The following is a 12,093-nucleotide window of genomic DNA, read 5'->3' as shown; positions in this document are numbered from 1 at the left end:
AGATGAATTATTATAGTTATATACTTGAAATACATGGATATGATTTTTACATGTTATATAGACACCTGATGTGGAAAGTATATGCATATGGAAATGTGATTATTGATTAGCTCATACATATTTCTTTATATTCATATGAAATACATGACTAACATGGGTGATGAGGATATGTGTTCAGACTTTTGGCCAAATTGGGTTGAATGTACCTTGTATGTTTATCTTAAATATGAATGAATGGTAAGTTAATTACCATGTTATACGAACTTACTAAGCATTAAATGCTTACTCTGTTTTCTTTCCCCTATTTTATAGTAACTCGGAAGCTCATTAAGGTTCGAAGCTGGTCGGAGCTACATCACACTATCCATAGGCCTGTTTTGGTATATATAGTAGATCAATTTTGGTTATAATGACATGTATAGGTGAACTTGGCCAAATTGTCATGTAAATGTTTTGTCGTGATTAGCCATTTGAATGGCTTGTTTTTAATACATTTTGATATATATAGCCTTAACATATTGATGTATGTTTGAAATGGTTGAATGATAGAAATCATTTAGGCATATTGACGATTGAATTGAGATAGTATATTTGGTACAAATATGCTTATATATGTATTTGATTAATTTGGTAAGTATGGATATTTGGATATATGTGGTGTTTTGTCATATATAAGATACGGTCTTAGCTTGTTTGGTTTCTTTGTTGTGGCTTGTTGATGTATTAAAATGATTTGTTTAGGTTGATGTCAAAATGCGTGAGAAATGTGGCTTGGAAATGGCCTATTTTTGTCCACACGGGCAGAGACACGGGCGTGTGTCTCAGCCGTGTGTGACACAAGGCCATATGACATGGCCGTGTGTCCCCTATATCTTTTTGCACAAGTTAAACTACTCACAATTTTTCCACACGGCCTAGCACACGAGCGTGTGGTTTGGCTGTTTGTCCCCTGCATCTTATAAATTGCAAAACAGAATACTCAAATTATTCACGCGGTCTAGCACACGGGCATGTGGCTTGGCCATGTGACCAAAGTCAGAGAGCTCATAAGTTTGGACACGGGCTGGGACACGGACGTGTGTCCCTATTTTGAATATCCATATGGCCTAAGACACGGGCGTGTCTCTTGACCGTGTGAGATACACGACTTGACCACAAGGGCATGTGTCCCCTGCAACTTAAAAAAATTTTGATGTTTCCCAAAAAATTTTCTGACTACCTGATTTAGTCTCGACTTATTTCTAATGTATATTTTGGGGATTGAGGGCTCATATAAGGGATATTATGATTGATTTCTGATATGAATGCTATATGATGTGAAATATCTATTTATTTAATCTGTAAATTTCGGTAATGCTTCGTAACCATGTTCTGACGACAGATACGGGTTAGGGGTGTTACATTTATTGGTATCAGAGCTACAGTTTATTCGATTTTAAAACTAACGTAGCATATACGAGTCTAGCTATACATGCCATTATATAACCTATGATAGTGTGATATCTCCTAACCATTTTAAAACATGCTTTTATATAGCAATGCCATCCAACTGAGCTGATTCCAAAGAACCTGAAAGTAATGCTCAAGCTTCTGTGCAAAGAACAGCCTCGAGTAGTAGAAGCCCCGTATCTGAGGGCTGAGGAGGACAGGCTAAAGATGCCTTCTTCCAAATGATGAATGAATGGTTCAGTGAATATGAAAGAACAAATCCGACTATGCAACAACCTCCACCCCCTCCTGCTCCTCAATCGGTTCTTGGTATGCCTCAAAATACAGAAATCATTAAAGCTAGAAAGCCTCTTGTTAATAAAATTTGTAAGTACAGTGCAGAAGAATTTCGAGCTACAACTGAAGATGATCCTGAAATAGTTGAGTTTTGGTTAGAAAACACTATTAGAGTTCTTGATGAATTATCTTCTACACCGACTGAATGTCTTCAATGTGCGGTGTCTCTGTTAAAAGGTTCAGTTTCCCAATGGTGGAACACATTAATTTCTGTGGTGCCAAAGGAAATGGTTACTTGGGAATTCTTTCAAATTGAGTTCAGAAAAAAATATATCAGTCAGAGGTTTCTTAACCAGAAACGTATAGAATTTTTAGAGTTTAGACAGGGTCATATGACAGTATCTGAATATGAACAAGAATTTGTTCGATTAAGCAAATATGCTAGAGAATGTATCCCAACTGAGACTGCAATGTGTAAGCAGTTTGAAGATGGCTTAAATGAAGACATAAAATTATTGGTCGGGATTATTGAGTTGAAAGAATTTATTGTACTTGTGGATCAAGCATATAAAGCTGAAGAATTGAGTAAAAAGAAAAGACAAGCTGAGATGGAGGCCAGAAATCCAAGTAAAAGAATGACGAGAAAGTCATATCAGTCAGCCTCAAAGAAATCAAAGAAGTGTCATGATCATTTTACTACCTCTACGGGATACTCCGGTAGAGACAGAGGTACCCGACGCTCCAGTCCTAGATCTCAGGCGACATCTGTAGCGAGTGCAGGAAGTGTTAGAAACACTAAACCCACGTGCAAGCATTGTAATAAGCTACATTTTGGTGAGTGTAGAATGAAGAGTGGAGTTTGTTTTAGATGTGGTTCCTTTGACCAGTATCTTAGAGATTGCTCAGAGAAACCTGAAAAAGATACTATTCAAACTTCAAGGCCGAGCAACACAACTACAAGAGGTAGACCACCTCATAATCCTGGCAATGTGAGTGGTAGTCATGGTACAACAAAAGATTCAACTGTAAGATATGTAGCACCCGCACCAACTAGGACTTATGCCATTCGTGCACGTGAAGATGCTTCTGCACCAGATGTTATTACCTGTACTTTCTCCCTTATTCATACTGATGTAACTGCATTATTTGATCCTAGTTCAACTCATTCATATATTTGCACGAATTTAGTGTCTAGTAAAAATTTACCTACCGAGTCCACTGAACTCGTGCTTAAAGTGTCAAACCCTCTAGGCTAGTATGTGATGGTTGATAAAATTTGCGAGAACTATCCGTTAATGGTACAGGGTTACTATTTCCCAACTGATTTGATGCTATTATCGTTTGATGAATTTTATGTGATATTAGGCATGGATAGGCTAATTCTGTATGATGCCGTGCTAAATTGTAAACAAAAGCATATTGTGTTAAAATGTCAGAATGGTGAAAGGCTTTGTATTGAATCATATAAGTTGAACAGCTTGTCTAATGTGATATCAGCTATGTCAGCACAGAAATATGTGAAGAAAAGTTATGATGTTTATCTTGCTTATGTGTTGGATACTAAAGTGTCTGAGTCAAAGATTAAATTAGTACCAGTGGTTTGTGAGTATCCTGATATCTTTCCAAAGGAGTTACCTGGATTACTATCGGTCAGAGAGGTCAAATTTGCTATAGATCTTATACCGGGAACAACACCAATATCTATAGCACCATACAAAATGGCTCCGACAGAATTAAAAGAGTTGAAAGCACAGTTGCAAGAACTGATTGATAAGGGTTTTGCTCGACCAAGTTTTTCACCTTGAGGTGCACCGATTTTATTTGTTAAGAAAAAGGATGGATCCTTGAGATTATGCATTCACTACCAACAACTAAACAAAGTTACAATCAAGAATAAATATCAACTGCCTCATATTGATGATTTGTTTGATCAATTGAAAGGTGCCACGGTGTTTTCAAAGATTGATCTTCGTTCTGGTTATAATCAGTTACGGCTGAAAGAGTCGGATGTGCCGAAAATAGCATTTAGAACTAGATACGAACATTATGAATTCCTTGTGATGTCGTTTGGTTTAACTAATGCACCTGCGGTATTTATGGATTTAATGAATAGAATTTCAGACCCTATCTGGACAGATTTGTTATGGTATTTATTGATGATATCCTGGTATATTCTGAGACAAGACTGAGTATGCCGAACATTTGAGAATTGTTCTGCAAACTTTACGAGCAAAACAACTGTATGTTAAATTTAGCAAATGTGAATTTTGGCTTCGAAAAGTTGGTTTTCTGGGACATAGAGTATCGGCTGAAGATATCAGAGTTGATCCGAATAAAATTTCAATAATTGTTAACTGGAAACCACTAAGAAATGTATCTGAAGTTAAAAGTTTTCTAGGATTAGCTGGTTATTATCAGAGATTTGTAAAAGGATTTTCGATGATAGCTACACCGATGACACGGTTATTATAGAAAGATGTGAAGTTTGAATGGTCTGCTAAATGTTAGCAAAGTTTTGACCAGTTGAAAGCCCTGTTAATCGAAGCACCAATTCTGGTTCAGCCTGAATCGGGTAAAGAATTTGTGATTTTTAGTGATGCGTCATTGAATGGTTTAGGTTGTGTTTTGATGTAAGAAGGTAAAGAAATAGTCTATGCTTCAAGACAGTTAAAGCCACATGAAAAGAATTACCCGATACATGACTTAGAATTGGCAGTTATTGTCTTTGCGCTAAAACTTTTGCGACACTATTTGTTTGTTGAAAAGTGTCATATATACACTAATCATAAGAGCTTAAAGTATCTGATGTCGTAAAAAGATTTGAATCTGACACAGCGTAGATGGCTCGAATTGTTGAAGGATTATGACCTGATTATTGAATATCATCCGGGAAAAGCACATGTAGTTGCATATGCTTTGAGTAGAAAGTCTATGTTTGCCTTGCAAGCAATGAATACTTGATTGACATTGTCTGATGATGGCTCAATTTTAGTTGAGCCAAAAGCTAAACCGATGCTTCTACAGCAAATATGTGAAGCTCAGAAAAGTGATAATGAGTTGCAACCTAAACGGGTACAATGTGAGTCGACTTTTGATTCAGAATTTCAGATAGAACCCGATGATTGTCTATTATTCAGAGGTAGAGTTAATGTACCGAAGAATTCAGAGCTTGTACAGAAAATTTTGCACGAAGCTCATAGTGATACTATTTCTGTTCATCCGGGAAGTAATAAAATGTACAATGATTTGAAACAGAACTACTGGTGGCTGGGAATGACACGTGATATTTCTTACTTTGTATCTAGATGGTTGATATGTTAGCAAGTTAAAACTGAACATTAGGTACCATCAGGACTATTACAGTTAGTGATGACACCAGAATGGAAATGGATAGTGTTACTATAGATTTTGTATCGGGATTACCTCTATCTCCGAAAAAGAAAGATTCCATATGGGTTATTTTCGATCATTTGACAAAGTCTGCACATTTCATTCTGGTACGTATGGATTTCTGCAACGGATAGATTAGTAGAATTATATGTTTCTGAGATTGTCAAGTTGCATGGAGTACCAATCTCCATTATTTCATATAGAGATCCGCGTTTCACATCCTGTTTTTGGAACAAGTTACAACAAGCTCTGGGTACGCAATTACATTTTAATACCACATTTCATCCTCAGACTGATGGTCAACCTGAACGTGTGATTCAGATTCTTGAAGATATGCTTCGGTGTTGTGTTTTAGAATTCAAAGGCAATTAGGAGAAATATCTGTCATTAATCGAATTCTCATATAATAACAGTTTTCCATCAAGCATAAAAATGGCACCATATGAAGCTCTATACCGTTGCAAATGTCGAACTTCGTTGTTGTAACAGCCCGATTTTTAGTGGTGCCAAAAACAGTGGTTCGAGGCCACCAAATCCAATGAGTAAGCTCATAAATTTTATTATTTAGTATTTACGAGTCAAATATGGTTTTAGAAAGATTTTTGAATTAGTAATTTGTGTTTTATAAGGATTTATTAGGTCAAGTGGTTTATAAAATGAGGTATTGAGACCTCAATTTTATAAACCTAGTCGTAAATATTTTTATAAATATTTACGCAGTGTCATTAAGGTAGTATTAAATTTCGTTAGAAAATTTTAACGTTTTGATAGTTAATTAATTAAAAATGACTAAATTGAAAAGAGTGCAAAACTTGTTAATTATAGGAAATAACTGATTAAACGGCTTGATAAATAAATAAGGGAGGACTTAAGGAACAATTAAGCCAAAATTACGGAGATGAGGCGACATAAGTAAGAAAAATAATAAAATAAGCCATTTAATGGAAAAATTGTAAATAAAAGGAAATTAAAATTGAAAATTGAAAATCAAAAAGTTTCTAGACAAATTCTTCTCCAATTCTCAGCCAAAAACACCATAGGAGAGCTTCTTAAGCTGATTTTCATATTTTTTGCTTCATATCAAGATCCCGTAGATACTCTTGAAAAAGGAAAGCTAGCAGAAAAGTTCCTGAACTCCTGCAAATACTACAATTTAACCCAAGTAAGTTCGTACGGTTAAACTTTAATATTTATATTGATTTGGTGAATGGTATTTTGTATTTATTCTATTGTTATAAATGAATTACTATTGGAGTTATGCTTTTGAATTGAATATCCTGATTAAATTAAACACGGGATTTGAGTACACTCGTTCTGTGGCTTACGGCGACATTGGAGGAAAATGACGACAAATTACCCAAGTAAACTGACATTCAGCATTTGTTGCGAACTTTCGTGTTTACTTTCTGTTTAGCTCTCTCGAGCTTCTGTTTAACTCATATGAGTTTCTGTTTAGCTCTTTTGAGCTTCTGTTTAACCCTTATGGGTTTCCATTTAACTCTTTCGAGCTTCTGTTTAACCTTTATGGGTTTCCGTTTAGCTCTTATAAGCTTCTGTTCAACCCTTATAGGTTTCTACTTAGCTCTCATGAGCTTTTTTTCAGCTTTTGGGCTTCCAAAAATGATCTACTCTTATCCGTAAGCCATTTTCTGATTTGGAAAGATTTGGTAAGTGACTTATGAAATTGAATTTTGAAAGACATATTATTTGTTATTGGTATTGATCTAAAATAAGTGTATTCATCGATTGAAGTTATGATTGGCAGGAAGTTTACATTGAATGAATTTTATTTAATTGATGTGTTATAGTAGGTTCGATAAAATTTATGTTTAACCCCTCGAACTTACTAAGCTTCATTAAGCTTACTTGTGTTGTTTAATGTCTTTGTAGATTTTTGTGAGGTCGGAAGATCAGATCAGCACATCAAGTCACACTATCCAGCTTATTCCGATAGTTTTTGTACGTTCAATACGGTTTATATGGCATGTATAGGGCTGGCATGGATTTGACCATAGTTTGGCTTGTGTAAATGTTAGGAATGAAGTTTGTTTATATAACCAATTTAATATATATATATATGTGTGTTGATTAGAAAATGAAGTAAATTGGTAATCTGGGTGTGAATGATAAAAGCTTGTTTATATGTAATTAGTAGTAAACTTTAATGAATTTATTAAGTGAATTAAATAGGTATGTTTGAGTATTTAGGATACATGTGATGATATATTGGGTATAATACATAATTTTGGCTTGTTTTGAATGCTTTGTTGTGGTATATTGATGTGTTAAAATGTTGTGTTTAGGTTGATATCTAAAGTGAGAAATGTGGTCTTGAAATGACATATTTTCGTCCACACGGGCAGAGACACGGATGTGTGGCTCAGCTGTGTGTGACACACGGCCTAGCACATGGTCATGTGATTTGGTCGTGTGACCCCTGCACCTTAATATTACAAGTTAGTATGCTCACACGATCTAGCACACGGGCGTGTGGCTTGGCCGTGTGACCCAATTCAGTAAGCACCGTAATTTAAACATAGGCTGAGACACAGCCATGTGCCTCTTTTTTGAATGCCCACACGGCCTGAGACACGGGTGTGTTTCCTGACCGCTTGAGTCACACGGCCTGGCTACGCGGGCATGTGTCCCCTACACCTTTGCAAATTTTTTATATTTTCTAAAAAAAATTTTGAGTACCCAGTTTAGTCCCGGTTTATTTCTAATATGTAATTTGGGCCTCGAGGGCTCATATAAGGGACTTTACGAATAAATTAAGATATGTTTGTTAGCTAATATGGATGTCTGTTATTCAATTTGTAAATCCTAGTAATGCTCTTTAACCCTTTTCTGGAAATGGATATGGGTTAGGGATTTACATTTAGTGGTATCAGAGCTTCAGTTTAGCTGATTCTTAGAAGGAACGTAGTGTGTGAAATGTTTAAAAATGCATGCCATATAAATCTGTGATAGTGTGAAGTGTATGATCCTATCTAACCTTTGTTTTCTTATAGATTGTAAAGATGTCAGACAGATCTGAACGTGTTGACAATAATGAGGTTAATAGTAGAGCATTGACTTCTGAACATGGGACGGGTAGTAATGTCCTGATTCCTCCGGCTCAAGAAAAAAATTAAAAATATGTTCTTTGGGTATATAAACCAGTGGTCCAGTGAAATTATGCAAGAAAGAAATCTGGCTCAACAACCTCCACCCCCTACAGTACCACCTGTAGTGCCTCCGGTTTCGCCTTCACCTCCTCCACTAACTGAATCTAGTAAACGTACTCTGATTGAGAACCTCAGAAAGCGTGGAGCTGAAGAATCTCGAGGTACGTTAGACGATGATCCAGTTAAAGCTGAGTATTGGCTTCAAAATACAATAAGGGTTTTTGAAGAAATGGCTTGCCCCCTAATGAATATCTTAGCTGTGCTATTTTAGTATTGAAATAGGAAGCATATAACTAGAGGTCAAAAATAGTGGTTGTAGTTCCAAAGGAGAAAATTTCCTGGGAATTTTTCCAGACAAAATTTAAAAAGAAATATGTCAGAAAAAGATATTTAGAGAAGAAAAGGAGAGAATTTCTTGAGTTACACCAAGGAAATAGATCAGTAGTTGAGTATGAAAGAGAATTTGTATACCTCAGTAAATATGCTTAGGAAATTGTGTCAACCGAAAAAGAAATGTGCATCCAGTTTGAAGATGGTTTGAATGATGAACTTTGAATGATGATTGGAGGAAATGAAATACGAGAATTTGTTGTCTTCTCTAATCGTGCACAGAAGATGGAAGAAGTGTATAAAAAAAGATACAACAGGATAGACAAAATCGAGAACTTCATAAAAGAGGCTGTTCCAAGTCATTTACAACATCGTCGGCTAAAAAGACAAAAGATGATTTAGACGAGCTACCTCAGTGCCTAAACGTTCAAATAATAACAAGATGATTCAACATGATTCTGGGGTATCTACTATACCAGCTGTTAGTGTGGGTAGTGTCCAAAATACTCTGAAACCTAAATGCAGATTTTGCGGGAAATATCATCTTGGTGAATGTAGAGGCAAAATGGGAGCTTGTCATAAATGTGGAGCAACTAATCATTTTAGTCGAAATTTTCCTCAATTACAAAAAAAAGGATGAATAACAAAAAGAAAAGAAAATGTCTACCTCTCAGAAAAGTAGACGTACGGGTCAGAATAGTGCCATTGGGACTACTCGTTCGGGAATGACAGACACTTTTGTTCGGTCAGAGGCTAAGACACCTACACATACTTATGCCATTCGAGCTAGAGAGAAGCCACTGCTTCAGATGTGATTGCTAGTACATTCTATCTCTTTGATGTTATTGTGTATGTATGATTAACCCTGGGTCCACTTATTCTTATATTTGCACTACATTGGTAACGAAAAAGAAATTGCTTGTCGAATCTACTGATTATGATATTTAAGTTACAAATCCACTAGGTCAAAGTGTGATTGTTAATTTAGTGTGACGTAATTGTCCACTAAAAGTTAAAGGTTGTGAAAACCCTGCTGATATGATGTTGTTACCCTTTCGGGAATTTGATGTTATTCTGGGAATGGATTGGATATCTTTGCATGATGCTATGGTCAATCGTAGACAGAAATAGATTGATTTGAAATGTTAGACAGGAAAGATGATTTCAGTTGAGTCTGATAATCCAAAAGATATTGATAGAATTATTTTAGCTTTTTCTGCCCAAAGATTGATACAGAAAGGTAATGAGGAATTTTTGGCATACATCCTTGATACCCAAAATTCAGAATCAAAGCTAGATCAGTTGACAGTTTTTAGTGAGTTTGTTGATGTATTTCTTGAAGAACTGCCAGGTTTACCTCCTGATCGTGAAGTTGAGTTTGTAATTGATGTGATTCTTAGAACTACTCTGATATCAGTAACACCATACAGTATGGCACTAGCTAAACTAAAGGAACTAAAGGCATAGTTGCAAGAATTGTTAGACCAAGGGTTATCAGACCGAGTATGACTCCTTAGGGTGCACCTGTTTTATTTGTGAAAAAAAAGACGATTTTTTGAGATTGTGCATAGACTACAGACAGTTGAACAATGTCACAATTAAACATAAATACCCATTGCCACGTGTCGACGATTTGTTTGATCAATTAAAAGGTGTTGCGGTGTTCTCGAAGATAGACCTCAGATATGGGTATTATCCATTAAAGGTTAAAGAATGTGATGTACCAAAGACTGCTTTCAGAACTTGATACGGTCATTATGAGGTTCTGGTAAAGCCATTTGGTTTAACCAATGCCCCTGCTGCTTTCATGGATTTAATGAATCAGATTTTTCAACCTTATTTGGATAGATTCATATTTGTGTTTATTGATGATATATCAATCTATTCCAAGAAAGAATCTGAGCATGCACAACATTTAAGGATTGTACTAAAGACTTTGAGAAAAAAGCAGTCGTATGTAAAGTTTAGTAAATGTGAATTCTGGCTCCATGAGGTTGGATTTTTGGGTCACATAATATCAGCGGATGGGATTCGAGTTGGTCCAATTAAAGTTTTTGCTGTGGTAAATTGGAAAACTCTGAAAAAAAAATTCAGAAGTGCGAAGTTTTTTGGGATAGCAAGTTATTACCGACACTTTGTCAAAAACTTTTCAATTATTTCTTCTCCAATGACCCGATTATTACAGAAAAATGTTGAATTTCTTTGGTCTGATGAGTGTCAAAAAAGTTTTGATCAGTTGAAGAAAATGTTGATGGAAGTTCTAGTTTTGACTCATCAAGAATCTGCTGTAGCGTATGTTGTTTGTAGTGATGTGTCTCTCAATGGTTTGGGTTGCGTACTAATGCAGTCAGGAAAGGTAGTAGCCTATGCTTCACAACAATTAAAACCGCATGAGAAGAATTATCCTAAACACGATCTTGAATTGGTTGCGATTGTATTTGCATTGAAACTTTGGAGACATTATTTATATGGTGAGAAATGTTATATGTTTACAGATCACAAAAGTCTAAAGTACTTGATAACTCAGAAAGAGTTGAATTTGAGACAGAAACGGTGGCTTGAATTACTAAAAGATTATAATCTGGTTATTGATTACCACCCGGGAAAGGCTAATATGGTTGCGGATGCACTTAGTCAAAAATCATCATTGTTTTCACTTCAAGCGTTGCACGCTCATTTAACTCTTAATGAACATGGTTCTGTATAGTAGAGTTAAGAACAAAACCTCTGTTTCTTTAATGAATTCAGGAATTACAAGACGATGATCCGAAATTGGTGTTGAAACGACAGAAGGTTTAGAACAATTTGAGTTCAGAGTATAGTGTTGACGATAGTGGTCTATTACGCTATCGCAATAGAAATTTGTGTTCCAAGTAATTCAGATTTGAAAAATAATATTCTTTCTGAAGCTCATAGTAGCACGTACTCTAGTCATCCAGGTAGCACAAAGATGTATTGTAATTTAAAACGGATGTATTGGTGGCCGGATATGAAACAAGAAATTTGTGAATTTGTAGCAAAATGCTTGATTTGTCAACAGGTGCAAGCAGAACATCAGGTACCAACAGGTACCAACAGGTTTACGACAACCTGTTACGATTCCTGAATGGAAGTGGGAGCATGTCACGATGGATTTTGTATCCGTCTTACCTGTGACTCCAAGAAAGAAAGATTCGATATGGGTGATTGTTGACAAATTTACTAAATCAGCACATTTCATTCTAGTCAGAACATACTTTACACTTGAAAAATTAGCGGAATTGTACATATCTAAAATTGTGAGATTACACTGTGTTCCAACATCTATTATTTCAGATCAAGATCCAATATTTACATTGATATTTTAGAGTAAACTACAAGAGGCTCTGGCTACTAAGCTTAATTTCAGCACAACATTTCATCCTCAGACTGACGGGCAATCAGAACGAGTGATTCAAATTCTGAAAGATATGTTGAGATGTTGTATACTTGAATTTGGTGG

Source organism: Gossypium raimondii, chromosome 6 (genome assembly GCF_025698545.1).
Source record: "Gossypium raimondii isolate GPD5lz chromosome 6, ASM2569854v1, whole genome shotgun sequence".
Taxonomy (NCBI): Eukaryota; Viridiplantae; Streptophyta; class Magnoliopsida; order Malvales; family Malvaceae; genus Gossypium; species Gossypium raimondii.
This window is presented reverse-complemented; position numbering follows the sequence as displayed.